Source organism: Bactrocera tryoni, chromosome 2 (genome assembly GCF_016617805.1).
Source record: "Bactrocera tryoni isolate S06 chromosome 2, CSIRO_BtryS06_freeze2, whole genome shotgun sequence".
Taxonomy (NCBI): Eukaryota; Metazoa; Arthropoda; class Insecta; order Diptera; family Tephritidae; genus Bactrocera; species Bactrocera tryoni.
In genome coordinates this window covers 77,414,294-77,432,311 of record NC_052500.1, presented here as the reverse complement: position 1 = coordinate 77,432,311, position 18,018 = coordinate 77,414,294, and the positions used below count along the sequence as shown (strand labels likewise).

At 35.3% G+C, this 18,018-nt stretch overlaps 1 protein-coding gene across 1 annotated transcript in view; it reads left to right on the top strand.

Moving 5' to 3' along the window:
- LOC120769491 (trissin receptor) overlaps positions 1–18,018 on the top strand; it is a 225,170-nt gene that overhangs the window by 93,041 nt on the left and 114,111 nt on the right. The window contains exon 2 of the mRNA XM_040096520.1: positions 3,654–3,705. The gene's annotated coding sequence lies outside the window, so the exon portion shown is untranslated. The remainder of the gene's footprint in view (positions 1–3,653; positions 3,706–18,018) is intronic.

Sequence of the window (18,018 nt, the reverse complement as noted above, 5' to 3'; positions counted from 1 at the left end):
CTTAATTGGCGTAGAAACCGCTTAAGCGATTATAGCCGAGTTAACAACTGCGCGCCACTCGTTTCTTCTTTTCGCTACGTGGCGCCAATTGGATATTCCAAGCGAAGCCAGGTCCTTCTCCACTTGGTCCTTCCAACGGAGTGGAGTCTTCCTCTTCCTCTGCTTCCCCCGGCGGGTACTGCGTCGAATACTTTCAGAGCTGGAGTGTTTTCGTCCATCCGGACAACATGTCGATGTCGTCGTATATCTCGTACAGCTCATCGTTCCATCGAATGCGGTATTCGCCGTGGCTAATGCGCAAAGGACCATAAATCTTTCGCAGAACTTTTCTCTCGAAAACTCGCAACGTCGACTCATCCGTTGTTGACATCGTCCAAGACTCTGCACCATACAGCAGGACAGGAATTATGAGTGACTTATAGAGTTTGGTTTTTGTTTGTCGAGAGAGGACTTTGCTTCTCAATTGCCTACTCAGTCCGAAGTAGCACCTGTTGGCAAGAGTTATCCTGCGTTGGATTTCTAGGCTGACATTGTTGGTGGTGTTTACGCTGGTTCCAAGATAGACGAAATTATCTACGAATTCAAAGTTATGACTGTCAACTGTGACGTGAGAGCCAAGTCGCGAGTGCGACGACTGTTTGTTTGATGACAGGAGATATTTCGTCTTGCCCTCGTTCACTGCCAGACCCATTTCTTTTGCTTCCTTGTCCAGCCTGGAGAAAGCAGAACTAACGGCGCCTGTGTTGAGGGCGATGATATCAATATCAACGGCATACGCCAGCAGCTGTACGCTCTTATAGAAGATGGTACTTTCTCTACTTAGTTCTGCGGCTCGAAAAAATGCCCCTTAAAAAAAAAAATAAATAAATAACTAAAAGAGCCGTTTTTGCTGAGAAGTTAATACAATCCTTTAAATAACATTACGTTCCAATTGCTGTCTAAAAATTATTGAATCTATAGTTTTTTCAACACATAAATAATGGGTTTCGCAAACATTTATATTTTATTTTTCGCTGCCATTTGTGTTTACGTATATTTGGCGCATTTTCCTTTCATTTACTTGTGACATTCGTCAGCTTTATGTGGCTTCATTTCACGCACGTGCCTTGACAATTTTCAAAATTTTAATTAAATCGTTAATTGAGTTGGCGCTCAAGCCATTAATGGATTTAATTTGCAGACAGTAGTTAACTATTTGAACTAAGCGCGGCCTTCAATGGCGATTTTGGCGAGAAAATTTTTCTGCTATTAAAGAAGCGGTTAGATGTTAGTAGGAACATTAATTCTTGTTTCTAATTTTTTTATGAAAATTCGAAGAATATTTTCATAATAAATTATTATTAAATTTTCTTTTTTTATTATTAAAGCTAACAGAAAGTATGATATACTGTGGTTGTGGTAGTTCATCAACACAGCAGCGGTATTGAACTATAATATATCCAATATTATACTCACACTTATTTCTGCTAAGAAATCACACATATTGAGCGATATATATTACATAAAGCCAAACGGAAGTTTGAAATTCTTACATTAGGTACCAGGTTGCTCAAAAAGTTTTGTCGTTTGATAAGAAAAACACAATTTTATGATTCTAAATACACTTTATTATTTAGTATAATCTCCCTCAACATTAATACACTTGTTTCAGCGATCCTTCAATTTGTGGATCCCATCCCTGGAGTGATAATCCGAAAGTTCTGCAAAATACGCTTCAGCAGCCGTTATGACCTCGCTTTGAAATTAATTGACGAAAACGGTTCCTTAACCAAGCTCTTCATTTGATGATAAACGCTTGCCACGCATACATTTTTTTTATTCTGGAAACAAATAAAAGTTGCTGAGGGCCAAATTTGGTGAATACGGTGGATGCTCCAACAATTCGAACTGTAATTAATGGTTTTTAGGCATTGTCAAAATGCTCCTGTGACACAGTGCATTGTCCTGATGAAAAAGGATTTTTTCTTCTGCAAACCGGGTCTTTTTTCACGAATGTTTTTCTTCAACTGGTCCAAGAGGTTGCAATAATATGCAGAATTAAGTGTTTTACCAGTTTGTAAGTAATCCACAAACAAAATTCCTCTCGCATTTCCGGACACGAACTCGTTTCGAAGCCGGAAAACCAGGTTCACACCACTCTTTAGTCTCTTGTTTTCATTCATGATCATGATGATAGTCCCAAGTCTCATCTTTAGTGATGAATCGATGCAAAAAATCCACTTAATCATTTTTAAAATGTTCCAATCTCTCAGTCAATCGACGATCTTCCAAATCCGTATTCTGTAATTTGGCTATGATTTCTGGTGTTGATGCGCTTTCTGGACGTCCTTCACGTGGATCGTCTTCAAGGCTTGTTCGACCACGTTTAAATTCCGAAACCCATCATTCTACTGTTCTAATTTTAACATTTGTTCGTGAATTTCTTTTGGTGCTACACCTTCCAAAAATAAGAATTTTATTAGTGCACGATATTAAATTTTTTCATTGTAAAAAAATACTGTGACTCGGCGACACTAAAGGGCTTCTAAACAAAGAATAATTGACAGATTGAAATAAAAACAAAAAAAAAAAATTTGGAGCTAGTAGCAAAATCCTCTCTTATCGAACGATAAAACTTATTGAACAATCTGGTATATTGGTACTACTTGTAGCACGGACGATATTATAGCCTTACCAGTAATACATATATGCCACCTTTCACTGAGATGCTGCACATAAAAATCAATCGCTAGGACAGTCAACCGGATGTTTGAAAATACAATTTCGACATTCATAAAGATTTTTGGAATTCATTAAGTTAACTCACATAATGATCTATATACATATGTATGAGCTATAAAAAAATGGAAATGTAAAACTTTATGTTTAGTATACGAATGCTGAGGATAGTATTGGCCCGATTTTAATCATTTTTGGTACAAACTCTCTTTGAATTTCAATAGAAGACCTCACAGGTCGAGCAATATTTTCAGTGAATTGTAAGACAGAGACACTGGGGATGACATATGCGGTACCTTTGGCTTTGAAAAGTCACCGTTCGATCTGAACAATTATTAAATGTGAGATGACATACCTTAAAGGCACCATTTGTGCAGACTTCTTTTTTGATCGCGATAATCACTCACATTTAGATGCTGTAAAATACAACAACCAGATGAAATTTAAAATGCAAAACAACGTATCATAATAAAATCGAAGTACATCATATTACATATTTGTAGCATAAAATTTTCAGCTTCCGCTGTCAGATATACATAACCAATATATTGGTTAGTCGAAAAAGTCTTTTCGTATTTATAATCAAACTTCAATTTCGTTTTTTTTTATATTTATACTAATAAATAAGTAAACAAATATGTACCATTTTGGTCAACCACTTTTTGTCATTTTTCCGCTAGAGACATTATTCCATAAGTGTAAAACTTTCATTAGTGTAAATCGAAATTTCCAGAACGGAAGCGAGTGAACCATTGTTGTACAACACGAACTGATACAAAATTTCAAAATAAACCGAATTTCTTGATTATTTTCACTTATTTTTGAACAGCTGTAAACTTGTCTCAACTTCTCCGCATAATATTTTTTTGGTCCAGTTTAACGTTTATGATATATTTCTTGTGTTTATAACATATGTTTTATTTGGCTCTTTTCAGAAACTTATTTCTCTGCTATAAAGGAAAGACTTTTTGAGACCACAAAATTCAAGTAAGTCGCTATTATCAATTAACTATGTATATTGTTAACCATTTTGTATTTCACAAAATATTTCACAATATGATTAAATATTAAAAGAAAATAAATAAATATTTTATAAAAAAATTAATATTTCATTTAAAAACTAAAAATTTATTTAAAAATTAAAAAATTTAATTAAAAAATTAAGCATTTTATAAAAATTTATTAAAAATTTTAATTAAAAAAATAAAAATTTTATAAAGAAAAATTAAAAATTTTATTTAAAAAAAGCTAAAAATTAAAAAAAAAAAAAAAATTTTTTAATAAAAAAAATAAAATGTAATTAAAAAAACTAAAAATTTATAATTTAAAAAACTAAAAGTTTTATAAAAAAATTAAAAATGTAATTAAAAAATTAAAATTTTATAAAAAAATTTATAAATTCGTGTGCTCTTCCGATCTATAAAAAAAATAAAAACTTTATAAAAAAGTTAAAAATTTCTTATTACCTGAACAGCGTTGCTTATCGTTGAGCTAGTTTAGTAAGTCCTCTTTGACGAATTCTGCCTCTCCCTCTCTCCTTCTCAGTTACAACGGTACATTTGTAGATGAAATAATGTATAATTAATTCGACTGATCGCTTATTGTTGTTAGTGGAAAACCAATTTCATAAGATAATTTTGGGATATTTTATGTTACATATTTTCTTTGTCGTAAGACTGGATCTTTAATTAGCATAACAATTGTAACAGCCTAAAAAAGCAATTTTTGAAAATTTAAAAAAAACAAAAAATCAAAATTAAGAATATTATATGGAGATATAGGTATAGGTCTCTTTCAAAACGATACCAACCATTACTCAGGTTCTACTGAATCAATTCAACTGAAATTTTTTGAGAGTCCACGCTTCATATCATATCCCCAAATTGCAATTTTTACTATTTTTGAAAAATTCAAAACTGTCAAAAAAGTCGTACAAAATGTTTTTTTCAGGCAGTCGCCAGTATTGCAAGTAGTTTAAATTACTAAACCAAAAACAAAACATATGAAAACAACATTACAATGCAGTGTACATCATTCGAAAAGGCTATCAAACGCTTGATGTAAATAACAGTAAATATTTTTGTAGTACATGTAAGCTATTCGTAAGGACATGTGAGTAATGCACACAAGGCGTGTGCCACTTTCTCGAGAAGCCTAACTCATACATACAAATGCACACTTATCAGGAACACAAACAACACACAAACTTTTTAATTTACACGAAAATATTAAAAAAAAAATTTTTGAAGAAAATTTCGGTGAAATAAAAATTTTGAAAAAATCACTTTACCAGGTGAGCATACTCCAGCAGCAGGACGATATAACAATCCCAGCTTGCTGTTAACAAATGTCGACATTTTTGGATTTTTGAAAACGAAATTGTTGTTGTATACAACAAATTCACACATGAAGAAATATGCTTGTTGAGGCAAATGAGTCTTAAGCTGAAAGCTTCACAGCCCACATCCCCAAAATTTTTATACATACAAACATGTATGCCAGACATACATAATAACCCACACACTGCGAGCACAACTTGGCACACGCTGCCTAACACAAGTTGCTCACAACATTCCTTCAATATGGGGGATGATACAGAAACTTTCCCAAAAATTTTCCAAGACCTACATACATATATTTTCACACACATCACATATGTTATGTCGTTACATAGATTTACATTTATACATATATATGTGGGCAAAAAAAAGTAAGACTTTGTTCATATTTTAAAATTCTTAATTTATTCTTCACAATCTATGTAATCCCTTTGGCCCCAATACATTTGTGACAACGTTTTATCCAGTCCTCGAAACTGTTGTCAAAGTCAATTTCCGGAATAGTCTTCAATTTAATATCTTCAATTCACTAAAAATGGTTTTTCCAGAGCAGTCGTTTGGGTTTGCTAAATAGCCAGAAGCCACACGAAGTTAAATGGTTAAATGGTGGATGCGGCGCGATATTGGTTGAAAATTAGGCGAAATATTTACGAAGAATCAATGCAGTATGCTACGGTGCATTATCATGGTGCAGAAACCAAGAGTTGTCGGGCGCCATTTTTTACGAATAGCTTCGCTCAAACGACGAATAACAGTCAAATACTATTTCTTCTTGCCAGTTTGGCGGGTCGGAAGGAATTCGGAGTGCATCACACCTTGATAAGCGAAGAAAACTGTCAACATAACGTTGATTGTAAATCTGCCTTGAGGTGTTTTTAGCTTCGGCTCACCGTTGTCACGATATTTGGACGATTAATCGACTATTTTTGGGTAGAGACGAGACTATATGTTTCATGAAAACCTGGTAGACGGAAAACATAGTTTCTTTCTGTTTCCTACCGCACTTATTCAATAAAAATTCGCTTTCCTTTTCTAAACATAGTTGCGCCATTAGGTAGTTGGGTAAGCTGCCTTGTTGAATTTCGGGCTCAATTAGCAATATCTGTGCCATTTTGATGCACTAATCGTTGACCTTTTTGTCATTGATATCATGTTTCACCTTTTCTTTCAAACCACTTTGTGGTTTCGATGAAGCTACTAATGTCCGATATGCTTCTTGTAGACAACCATTCAAGGTTTTGTGCTTGATGGATTGCAAGTGTTCTGTGTTGGATCTGCGATAGAGCTGGGCATTCACGGAGAAAGTTTAAAATTGTTTATTTCGCAGCCTCGGCAGATGTTGTTGTTGGGCATACCCATTTTGGACGCATGTTCTCCAAATGCCCAATGGCCTGTTTAGTACCAGTTACTCTGTATATACTTTTCCTGCACCTATTTAATAAGTCGTTAGTTCTTTTTCTGTCATATATTTCTGTCATAACTGTTAAGTTGATTGCATTTTGTTATAGTTTTCCATCTGTTATTTGCTAATTGTTGAAATTGTTTATTGAGATGTCCCGATCATTGGAATATACTCCTGTGCCAGCTCCGCAGTCCATGTTGGACCCGCAGGTATAGACTGAGAGGCTATCTTTCACCCCTATTATCACCCTATAGTATAAGTCTAATGACAGCCGTATACCTCCCCATAATTTTACTAAGTTGAAGGCCCCAATTCTTGCTGACGCTTCTCTTGCAAGTGTAGTCGGCCATATAGGCTTTATTTATTCTTTTTTCCATATTTATTTTCCAAACCTCAACGAAATAGACAATTAAAGCTATTGAGTTTCTACTAGATGCATACAGTTTTACAGCCTAGACTCAGCACACTACCACAACCACGCGCATTTACAGCAATTTCTTGGAATACCATCGCTCGCCAACTGGAAATGGGCGCATATCTCTTACATCCAATATCCGTCGGCAAATCGCCTAGGTTCGCCCATTCGACAACGCCATTTATCAATGTCAACAGCCGCCAGAGCTGCCGTTACCAACAGCACACCAACAAACTACACCGCCAGCGCCACCAACACCATTAAGAGCGCCGCTTATTAGCCGCGAAAGATTTGCGCACCGCCGGTTGACCCAACGGACGTGAATGTGGGCAGTGAATATTTTCCGCTTGAAACGATAGATAAACGCTCATGACGACAAAGAAAGAAAAATCGTCGGTTGTGTGTGTGTGTGTTGTTAGAAGAGCGCAACGGCAGAGCAACTCAAGCGTGGTGGAGGCAAAAAGCCTGCAGATAGAAGACAAAAAAATGCAGATTTGCAAAATAAGCTGTGCTGCACAACAAAAAAAAACAATGAAAAAAGAGCAAGAAATCGAGTAACGAAGAGGAATCGAGCAGTCAGCGGAAGACGCGTGCGGAGGCGGCCGCTTTGGCATTCAAATGGCGCAGTCAACTGCGTAGCGAAATTAGCTGTGCATGGCTTATTTGAGTAACAATCGTTGCTATTGTTGTTGCCGCCGATGCTGCTGACAGTTTGTTGGCGATGCGCGCAACATTGTTGTTGGCTTGTTATATACTTTTGTTTCTCTGTGTTTTTGTTGGCATCTTCTATCGCATTGCAGTGCTAATTTGCATGAAATGCGATTGCGAGCGCTTGCGTTTGCAAGCTGCGCACGCTCGGCTCGGCTCAGCGCACACACACACGCGAACACAGGGTGTGTAGCACAAGCTTCAGCCAACGTGTGTGCTCGAATGCATGCGAAAGAAATTGTCGCCAGAGAAATACGAGTAAACACATTTGCATAATTTCAGGCTACGGCGCATTGTAAATGAAATGAAATAATGTCGGCGTGTTTGTTGCCTACATTTAGGCGTGCGTTTGTATGCACACAACTTTCGGTTGGTTGCAAAATTGCCAGCAAACGTCATGTCGAACTTGTAAATTTCGCTTTTTATGGAAATTTCACTCCACTGTAGGTAGTACGTGTTAGTTTCTTTACAATTTTGTGTGTGTGTGTGCCTGTGTGTTCATTTAAGCCTCAGCACCCGATGCCTTGCGCACTGCATCGTTTTGATTTTCACTGAAACTCATTTCGGCTTTAATGAGTAGATATGCATGCTGTTATTTGAGCCAATGCCAGCTACGGTTGTCACACACGCGCAGCTGATTTAGATTTTGGGCGCCTAAAATTGCACTACGAATTTTAGCTGCTAGCAGCATTTGCTCGACGCCTGACTGCTACGCACTGGCAAAACCTATTTCACTATAGGAGAGGGCAAAAGCAATGTGTTTAAAAATTAAGTTGGCTTTGCTAGCCGGGCGTATTTACGTTTTAACGCCTTTGTGAAAATTCATAGAGGCGATGGAGTTACAAGTATGTGCGTGACAGCTTTTGTTACTGCGGGGGAATGAAAGTGGTTAATATACTTCATAGTAAAAGCGTTAGCGCCTGAGGGTATGCAAAATTACTATACATTTCTCTATGAAATTATTTGTGTTCTATATGTTGGCCATATTTGCAGTGAGTTCACTCGTACTCGAGTTGGTTGTGACTAGAAATGTGTTGAATAAAATACTCTACTTTATTTCTAAAGCAATTTCAAGTTGTAAGGATATTGTAGTTAAAGTCTTTTGTATTAAGGGGTTATACCAAACAAAGTTTTTGGTTAACTTTTTTTCTAAGAGGCCTTATCGACTACTGCTTCGCCGTTGCCAATAGCAAAGGATCATAAATCTTCAGAATATTTCTTTTGAAAACTCATAGCCGCGACTCATCAGATGTTGTCATCGTCCATAGCAGGACGGGGATGCTGAGTTACTTATAGAGTTTGGTCAAAGTAGCACCTGTTGTCAAAAGGGATTGTACGTTAGATTTTTAAGCTATATTTTTGTTGAAACTGATACAAAGATAGACGAAATTCGGTGGTAGACTTCAAAATTATTAACGTTGCGAGTTAAGCAGTCTGTTTTCTCTCCGCTGTGAGACAGCGCTCCTTGTCGTACTAACTGTGCTTTTGCATTTTCCGAAAACCAATGATTTCGGTTGCAGCTGTACGTAAGGAGTTTGAAATGCCGTTCCCTTATATCGAGTTGTTGACAAGTGCTCTCAGAGAGCAGGAGTGCGAGTCGATTAGATAGTCGTTCGGCTTTCTGTTGGGATTGCAGCTTCTCGGCGTCGAAGCTTCTTCCTCTTTATTGACGTGAATTTTTTGCGTTTCATAGACGGGTGAGAATCTTGGCTGCAATAAGATAGTGGTCCGAGTCGATGTTAGGACCTCGAAGCGTACGCACGTCTAAAGCACTGGGACGTGTCTTTCGTCTATCACAACATGATCGATGTGGTTGATGATTTTTCAATCCGGAGACAGCCAGCTAGCTTGTTGAATTTTTCTATGCTGGAGTCTAGTCCCACAGATAACCATATTTCGGGCCACGGGGAAGTCGATCAGCCTCAACCCATTTGGAAATATTTCATGGTGGAGGCTGAACCACCGACCGTTGTGTCAAAGGTATCTTCATCGCCCACCCTGGCGTTAAAGTCGCCAAGAACGATTTTGATATTGTGGCGGGGGCAAATCTCATAGGTGCGCTCCAAGCGCTCATAGAAGGCATCTTTGGTTATCTTTTTCGTTGGAGTGTGGCCGAAAATCAGTGATATGTTGAAGAACTTGGCTTTGATGCGGATTGTGGCAAGGCGTTCATCCACCAGGGTGACTGCCAGTTACTCAACAACGGGATGCTTCTCTCATCACAAATTCCATACAGAACTAATGCTCCTTTACATGACCCCTGCAGTAAATGCCACAAAGATCTATTTGCCTCAGTCCTTGTCCCATCTATCGCATTTCTTAGACAGCGATGATATTAGTCTTCACTCTAACGAGGACATCAACCAGCTAGGCGGACATTCCAGGACGTAAGTTGTAATGCTTAATGTGCTTGACATGGTCGTTAGAAAATGGGGGGGGTCTATCTTTCGAGACTGTTTTCCTAGTTTCATTGGTAGTGTTTTTTTAACGAGTCCCAAGTCCCGCGCACAATCCTGGCGGCTTTCTCACTTTAGCCCACTTTCAAACGAATGTTTTTTGGTTACCCAGAGCATACTTGGTCTAGGACCGGAAGTCATGAGCTGCTTGAGCCATATGTAAAATAATCGTTTCTGGCCACTCCCAAGTGAATGACGCTCAGAAAATTTTCTTCACTTGCGTGATTTTCTACACATGACTCCAGAGTTAAAGATCATATTCTTAAACCAAAGGAATTTCTATTCACTAAACGTCCCACTACTGCTTAAAGGCAATGCACTTAGGAAAGGAAATTTAGAATATTGTGATAAAAGTGGAGCTTTGGCATTTCTCTCATAAAATATGAATAAATTTAGGCAAAAGAAATTCTCTAGTACGCATATGCATAAATATTGTAATATAATATGTGTTCAGTTTCCATGGCTTTGATCTACTATTCACCCACTTACACATGTAAAGAACTTAAACTTTCTAAAAGAACAAAAAATAATAATGAAACAAAAGTGAATAGAAATTAAGCAAAGAAAATGAACAACAGAAACAATTTGTTGCCTAACGGTATTTAAATATGCCTGCTCTACGCGTACATGCATACTAAATACTAGAAAATATTTCTTCGTGTGAGGTTTGAACATAACTGACAGCGCTCACTCATGCTGCATTATTTAGTGTTCCTTTAGGCGCAAAAGCATATGGTTATCATGCTTTGATGCTCAAAACAAATGCGTAGCAACACAATTAGCTATACACATAGGCATATGTAGGTGTGTGTAAATAATAAGTGCTTGTTTACATCAAAGTCCGTAAATAAATATGTTTATGTGGGATATGAGTGACATCCTAATGTCATATGTGTATACAATAATAGGATATGTGATGAGAAGTGGCACTTGAATATAGCTGGCGAAAGCATTTAAAATGTCTTCAGTGATAAAAATAAAAATCTTGTTTGCTGCTTAATGTTGCACGGCTACAGTACACTTGTTTTGATTTACTGTTAATTTAAAGGGTGTGTTTTTTGGCTGTGTTTGTAAGGCCTGGCTGTTTGGAAAAACGCAAGTTTATTAAGAAAGAACAATTAAAATGAGTAAAGAAAAACAATTTTATGATATTAGCTAGATAACAAAAATAAAGGGTGCAATTTTAAGAGGTATATAATTACATAAAATTGACAAACATGTTATTTGTGACACTAATTTTTGGAACTGAACCTAAAAAGTGTGGGAGGAAATCAATTTTATGATTTTAGCTTGATAGCGTATGCAAAGGGTGTAATTTTTGGTGCTACAGAGTTACGTAAAATTGACAACTGTCAAAGAAAACTTATTATTTTTGACATTCATTTTCGAAACAGAATAGAAAAGTGAAAAAAAACTAAAATGGAACAATGCTTAACAAGTCAAAAACGTGGACATAGATTTCTAAAAATCTTAACTTACTCTACACGTTGCCACATTTCAGGTAGCTACAAGGTACAGAAATTAACCGAAAACACTCTCTGGCTTCTTTTTATTCAAAAAAGTTGCTGCTTAGGTGAAGTTTCAGGTAGCTACAAGGTACAAAATTAACTGGCACAATGTTTAATAAGACTAAAAACGTTGATATAGATTTCTAAAAATCTTAACTTATTCTACCACGTTGCCACATTTCAGGTAGCTACAACTTACAGAAAATAACCGAAGGCATGGTACAGAAACTAACCGAAAACTATCTCTAGCTGCGTTGCATTCAAAAAAAAAAAATTGCTGATTAGGGTTGTTTATTTTGTTTTTTTCTCAAAAAAAAAAAAAACAATTAAATTCTCTATTTTTTGTTATTCATGTCAATTTTAATACGCAAATTTCGACGTGGTTCCGGCAGATTGATGCAATAAGCATTATCATCACTTAAATCGAAGTAGCTGTTTGGTGATCAATAAATGAGATTGTCAATTATTAACCTAAATCGCCGTTGTATTCCTAAACTTTTGTCTAAAACTTATATACAAAACGAGTACAAACAGAAGTCAAAATATTTGCAATTTTATTGCTTTGATCCTCATCAACTTCATCCGATACAAATATTTTTAAAATATATAATACATGAAAAAATTCTGTGCCTATTTAGCCATTCTTCTTTATTTTCTATACTTTATTTTTATATTTTTATATTTTTATACTTTTTTATTTTTCTTTTTCTATGTTTTTATATGTATTTATTTTTTTTTCTTTTTCTATATTTTCTATTTTTATATCCACATCAAAAATACTCCATACTCTAAACCAAAAGCTCTTACATCAATATTTTTCTCATTTAGTTATTTACAAATTTTCAAGCTAAGCTCTTACATCACATTTAATGTTAGACATACGTATTCCATAAAATTGTATTTGGTCTGCTCTTTTAGCCTGCGGTTGTGCCTCAATGAGTTTAGTCCCTTTTTGTGGCTTAAATGCGGTAAATATAAAAAATTCATAAATTTTAATTTCGTATTCCACATGTCTGGCGCATATATGTGCATACATACATATATATGTGTATAGATTAAGGTGTGCATTATTTCACAAGCTGATTTTTTTTGGGCTCTGCACGCCCATGCAAAACAGATTTTCATACATGCAATTCTAAACAATTTTTAGTACATAATGGATAATTTTTATAGCAAATCTTTGAAGAAAGATGAAATTGTTTTAATTTTAGAAGAAGTTCCAAAAAATAAATAATCAAATATGGATATAGAGTCTGATGAAGAAGACCAAGTTATAATATTAGAAAGCAATAAAAATCAGTTTTTGAGTGACGGTCTAACTGAAGTCATGGCTGAAGACACAGCAGAGCAGGAAAATCCTGAAAACACAGTTCTTGAGGAACCTTTGCAGAAATGAAAAAAAATTGAGAAAACAACCGAGATTTCACAGTTTGACTCATTAGTGGGGCCATTAGTCTCTTTTGAAGATATGGACACACCCACACAATTTTTCTTGTCGTACAGTGAAACTATTGTTGAGGGAACCATATTTAATTCAAACTTGTATGCGGTGCAAAACAATAAAGCACTTAATAAAAAAAATGAGTTCCCTGCATTTCTTGGCATCGTTTTTGTTATGGGTTACCATAAAATTCTTTATGGGTTACCATCAATTTTCAAGTTGGCGATCCGACTCAATACTAATATTTTTACATGCAAATGGTAATTCAAAAATTCCGAAAAACAACAAAGATCCGCTATTAAAAATTTGCCCTATGACTGACGCTCTAAACAAACGCTTTCAGCAGGTGTATCACGGAACCAAAGAATTATCAGTTAATGAATCTATGATTGTTTTCAAGAGAAATCAAACAATATTGTGCCATGAAACCAATTAAGAGTGGTTATAAATTGTGGTGTTTGTCGTATCAATATGGTCGTATTAAAAAGTTCCAAATATATCAAGGAAATGATGAAACTTTGGAAGCAAAGTACGAATGATTTGGCCTCAAAAAGAGAGTGGTGTTGTCCCTCACACAAAATGAGTGGCGCAAGAACAAGAATGTGTACTTTGATAATTATTTTACCTTCGTTAGACCCCTAGAGTTCCTCCAAACTCAGAAAGTGTTTGCATGTGGAACACTTAGAGGCAATCGAAACGAACTTTCTTCAAATATGAAGCCAGACAAGCCAATGCAAAGAGGCGAGTTTGATTTACGTAGTTTAAGTGTTTATAAATGGATAGATAATAAACCAATATTATTGACGTGTAATCTTCATGGCACTGAGCAAACTACAGCTAAGAGAAAGGACCGGAAAGAAAAGAAAATAGATTTTCAATGTCCAACTGTCGTTAAAGATTACAACTCATTCATGAGTGGGGTAGACAATGCAAATCAACTGCGAATTACCAACGGGATATGCAGGTGATCTAAAAACTGGAGGCATAGATTTTTTTTGGGGGCTTTTGAAAATAACGTTCGTGAACATGACAAAATCACACTGCTGGAATATGGACGGTTCGTTGCTCAAGGTCTAATGACTCAATGAGATATTGGTGCCAATAAACACAGTCAACCAAAAAACGTGGTGGTAAGGGTGCATCAGTTGTAACAGATGTGCGACTAGGTAACTTGGCCAATATTTGTTAAAGCCAAACCGCATTATATGACATTTTTTAAACCCATCCAACCCAACGGTACTTTTCGTACCAAGTACCATATCCTTTTTGTACGTTGCGGTATACTTGAAATTTCACCATTTTCTTTTTTTTTTTGTTAATAAATTACGCATATGAATGATAATATTGGAAAATAAATTAGAAATACAAATTTTTTCTGAGCTTGGTCAACTAAGGGCTAAGGTTATACAGAAATATACTGAGCCTTTACACAAGTGGCTTTTAACCCTTAAACGCCTGGTGGTTTCTCCAGGAACTTTTAAATAGTACATCACGGCACATATTGCTTTGATATATTCGTCATCTTTTAGCTCAGTCGCCACTTGTGTGTGAGCTTTGCAGTCATTTACGTTTTGACTTGAGTAAGAGTGCATCGAAAAAATAATTTCAAGGAAAATTTTGTACTTTCAAATGATTTTTGTGAAAGTAATAATAATTGATTAGTGCTGAAAATTTAGAGGCTTCATCGTTATTACAATTTAATTTGATGTAAGTGTTGAAAAAACGTTTAGAAATTTAAATTTTTAATTTTATGAAATAAAACTTGAAAGGTGCCTGGAGGAACCGCCAGGTGTTTAAGGGTTAAATGCTATGTTGCTCATACGACATGGAGTACCGCACGGATACAGTCATTTAATGTTTAACTTGCACTGAGTATAACTTTGTAAGGAATTTTTTTATGAAAAAATTGAAAGTTTTATTTATTTTTGGAAGAAATATTTTTTTCAAAAAATCTAAAAATTCTATGTGAAATCCTTTCTAAAAATAAATGATTTAGACACAATCGTTTAAGCCAAAAAATTAAGTTTCAAGCGGCATTTACAAAAAAAAATATTTCTAGCACACCCTAATGTACTTAAGCATAACATATGCGTGTATAAAAATAAATAAAAATTTGTCATGAGGGCGGAGTACATAAGTATGCTTAAATAAGAGATAAAGCAAGACAGCGTTTGTTAATATGCCTTTTATTTAAATTAGCCCGACGTAGCTGGAACATCATTTGCATATTGATGGAAGCTAAAAATAGTATTTGCGGTTGATATGCTTTTTTCTATCTTTTTTATATTTTTTTAATGAAAATCTGCATCAAACAAAGTCACAAAGTAGAAGAGATGGAGATGTTGTCCTTTACAACAAAAAATCCAAGACAAAGCCAACAAAAGTCGATCTCACAATATTTGCCTTCAGGGCTGAAAAATTGACTTTTCCATAACAATTTTGTTCTATGATTTTTATTTTACAACAAAATAAACCACAGCAGCGACTATTGTCAGCTCTACAGCCGACAATTTACGCTTATTGGGTAGTCGAAAAAGTCTTTTCGTATTTCTAATCAAGTTCAACTTTTTTTATTTACATATATTTGTAATAATAAATAAATAAAATATATGTACCAATCTCACCTTTTCAACTAAATGGTATAGAACAATGAGATTGGGAGCACTGGAGATATACGACTGCAACGAGATCTATTGACAAAATACGAAAGGACTTTTTCGACTACCCAGTATATTTTGGTTTATATTATATAATATTTGCTAAATTCCAAAACTTTTGACTAACTTTTATAGTTAAGTACAGTTCGACGCTTTCGATTGCACTGGAGCGGGTAATTGCTGCCACACAATTCTCACTTACTTCAAACACTACTCAACAACTTTCACTTTCATAATTACTATCAATTAGTTATTTCAGCACTTTCCTCCTGCCCATGGACACCTTACTAATTGGATTACAATGTGAAGAGACTTCAGCGCGAATAAAGTACTTTTATTTGTTAACAATACTGCCACAACAAAACTAACGCAATAAAAATGAAGAAAAAATAGCAGACAATGTCTGAAGTTAAGATGAAAGCCATTCACGGGTCCTAACCGCGCGCACGTGATTTGATTTCTAATCAGCGGTTTGTTATTTTGACGTATGCGTACAAGTCAAAAGAAACAACTGAAAAAAATATTGCTAAAATTACACAAATTGCTTTGAGTCCGTAAACAGCGCCGTAGAAACACAATGTGCCGTTCATTCACCTACGCGCCTACGAGCGGCGCAGCCGATACGTAATTGGACGCAAATTTGCATAGGTTCGCAATTGTTGTCCAGCCGGGCGTATACTTAACGCACGAAATTGGTTTATTATCAAGCACAACTTTTCAATTTGTTCGTGTGTGTTGTTGTGTTCCACAACAACTAATGCGCCGCAATGTAGGCAATAAGGGCCGAAAAAGCCTAAGTAAATGCGTGCGCTAATGTTGGCAAAACATTAAAGTAAATACTTATGCTTTGTTTGTTGCCCCGAAAAGTTTTCGATTGTTGCTAATGACCGATTTTTTGCACTTTGAGTTGGGATAATAAAATTTTTGCCGGTTTTGTTAGTTGCTAAGGTTCATCTTAACAAATCAACATATATACGTTTTTGTTGAACGATAAAAGTGAAGTTGTGTATTTATTTGGGAATAGTTTAAGTTAAGTTAGTTTAGTTAAGGTACTATTTGCTTGGAAGTGCGATGGTTATGGGTTTTCAGCAAACTTAATAATATGTTAAAAATATGAAAAAAGGTTAGCCTCGGCTGCACTTAAGCTATAAAACCCTTCACATTTGCATTTTTTATACCATAAAGTGTATAAAAATATCTTCATCTTCATTTTGATTGATCCGTTTATAAGGCAGCTATATGCTATAGCGATCTGATCTGAATAATATATTCAGAGTTTGTACCGTTACCTAAGACGTTAATTCATGCTAAATTTCATGAAGATATCTTGTCAAATAAAAGAGTTTTACATACAAGGGCCTGATTTTGTTCAATCAGTTTGTAGGGCAACTATATGCAATAGTGTTCCGATCTCAACAGTTTCTTCGGAAATTATAGCACTGCTATAGGTCATAACTTATACCAAATTTCGTGCAGATATCTTGACAAATAAAAAAGTTTTCCATACAAGAGCTTGATTTGGATGGGTCTGTTGTATGGCAGCTATATACTATAGTTGTCAGATCTGAACGATTTCTTCGGAAACTGTTGCGAAATTTTGAGTAATGAACTATGTCACGTTCCTGAAGTTATTTTGTAAATTAGAAAAATGTTTTTTTATACGGACTTAAGTTCGAAAGATAACATTGTATGACAGCTATAGGCTGTAACAATACGATCTGAACAATTTCTTCGGAGTTTACAGCATTGCCTTGGATAATATTCATTTTAAATTTGGTAAAGATATCCCAACAAATCAAAAAGTTTCCAAACAAGCACTTGAATCTTATCGTTTATGAATCAACACAAGGACATTAGAGCGAATCGATTTACAGGGAGCCAAATAATTTAAAAAAATCGCGTATGCGGGAAATATTCAACGGATCATTCAAGACAGCTTTACCTAAGCGAGAGTAAGGCTAAAACTGGTTTCAAGTCTTTTTAGGCGAAGTTTTTAGAGATTATTAAAATCTCTTCGTCAGTTTTTGAAATATTTTTGGTATCAATATGTATTGTGATAATCTATTCATCATTTTTCAGAATCGAAAAGGTCGGACAGCTATGTAACACATCCCCCATACAACTCAAATATTTAAACTTTGCCTTAAAAAATCGTAACTTAAATAATTATATTGCAAGTTTTCTCTAAAACTGAATACACCTTTTTCAGGTTATAAACAGGTCTTTATTTAAATTTTTAATTTTAAATTATCGCCAGAAATGGGAACAACATTTTATTTTAGATATTTTCAAAAATTATACCAATAATATGTTGCCTTCTATTAGGCATGCCGTAGCAAAGGCACATACCTATGTACTTTGTTCTAATTAAATT